A 2,160-nucleotide genomic window follows, 5' to 3' on the forward strand; every position below is an offset into this window, starting at 1 on the left:
ATACACCTGGATCTGAGCAGGATCCACCCTTTTCAGTGTACACCTAATTTTGGGCTGGATCCACCCTTTCAGTGTACACCTGGATCTGGGCTGGATCCACCCTTTCAGTGTACACCTGGATCTGGGCTGGATTCCGGATCCGGTTGGATCCACGCTTGGATTTCATCCGGATCTAGCGCCAACGACCCAGTTTCAATTGGGTCCGCATAGTTCGGGCTCTTGAAAGCTCGCGCTTGAAATCAAGCAGGACTCTTCGCACATAAAACGTCACTCTTTGTGCATAAACATTCACTCCTTCCTTCTAATCCACCGTTCCCCTGTGGATTCGTCCTCTCTTTCTTTCCGATGTGACCGACTCACATCAGCGATCCTCCTCCTCCTGGCCCACACCCTTCCTGTGGGTCCTTCTTCATCCTCCCATCGACATGACCAACCCACATCCATGGATCCCTTTCCTACTCTTCTTCATGAGACTGCATCACGCCGAATATGTTACGATTCGTACGATCCCGCAAGAAATTATAGAGTACTGGTCTACAGCTCAGATCTGCCTCGTCTACCCAACTAGGTTCGTCATATCCACGCCAATACACCAGAAATTCACGGTAAATCCACCCGTATCTAGTTCGCTTCCCTGACCTCATGTCGGTGATCTTCTCGACTTCGAACTCGTCGGCCTCGAGGTCCACATTCCAACTATCTTTTTGGTAGGAGGACTTCGTCGAATTCTACCCCGGGTCGGATCCATCTACCGAAAGACGGGTTTGCGGCCGATCTGGATATTTCTTTGACCAACTTCAACTTGGATACGTGTACTACAGGGAACAGGCAATATTCGGTACTTGCCGTTTCCAGCTTTACCGCATGTTCACCTATCTATTCGCTCACCCGGAACGGTCCATGCCATAGATGGGCCAATTTGCGGGCGTACCCTTCTTTCACTCGATCCAAATAAAGCCACACCTGCGATCCCACTTGGATTTGATGCGGACGGGCGTCTTCGTCGTGTCGATCCGGTCGATCCTGTATCGAACTCCGCAGCCGTTCGTTCACTTGGGATCTGGCTTGCCGGTAGTATTTCTGGACTTGGTATCGCCATCGCCTTGGATCTCGGTTTCTCTTCTTGGTGCTACATACTGGAATGACCGCTTCTAGGGTGGATTTGGGATCCCACCCATGTACCAAGTAAAATGGGGTATCACCCCGGATCCTGTCTTGGGCGGTGTTCATCGCGAAGGGGAGTCGTTCTGCGTATTCATCCCAATCCCTCTGATCCAAATTCTGGACATACAGTTTGAGTGCCCTCGTGATCGTCTGCACCATGCGCTCGGCCGACCCGTTAGCTTGGGGACGATATGCCATGGTTGCCCGCTGTCTCTGCCCCAGGATCCGGTTGAAAGATCGAAAGAAATCAGACATAAAGCCTGGCTCCCGATCATGTCTAATCATCTCACTAGTCCCAAATCTTCGGAAAACGCACTCCTCGTACGATTCAGCAATGGTTTGCGCAGTTCTAGACGCACTAGCTTGGCTACCACGTATCCGGTAAACAGGTCCACCCAAATCAACAATTCTGTGTTTCCTTTGAACGACTTGGGCAACGAGGGGATATGATCCATGGCTATGATTTGGAAAGGGTAAGTCGCTTGGACATTCCCAGGTGACTCCCCTTCGATTGTGGGCCTGCCCTTGCCTGTCTCACAATCCACACATTCACCGACATATCGTTGTACGCTCTTGAATAGTCCTCTCCAGTGGAAACATTCCCGGATCCGTTGGTAGGTCCGACCAATACCCTGATATCCACCTTCTAAACTAGCGTGATAGTGGTGTAGGACATCCTGTTGTAAGGTTTCCGGCATCACCAGTCTCATCAATCCATCCCGATCCTCGTTGACCCTCTTCGTAGGGGGGGGCAATAGAAGAGCAAATCATTCAGATCCACTGCATAATCCGTAGCGATAATACTGTAGGATTTGGTATCTTCCCATACGTTCTCGCCGATGGCGTGGTTGTGCGTGGAATCGTGCAGCTTCACGCGCACGCGAAAAGAACCATCCTCGTCGACGAACAACAATGCATTCAGCTTCGCAGGACACTGAATTCGACGTATTGTGTGATTCGTACGCTTCCCCTGCCCTTTAGGCTTGAATGACCTCC

The sequence above is a fragment of the Phytophthora infestans genome, genomic scaffold (genome assembly GCF_000142945.1).
Source record: "Phytophthora infestans T30-4 supercont1.35 genomic scaffold, whole genome shotgun sequence".
Lineage (NCBI taxonomy): Eukaryota > Oomycota > Peronosporomycetes > Peronosporales > Peronosporaceae > Phytophthora > Phytophthora infestans.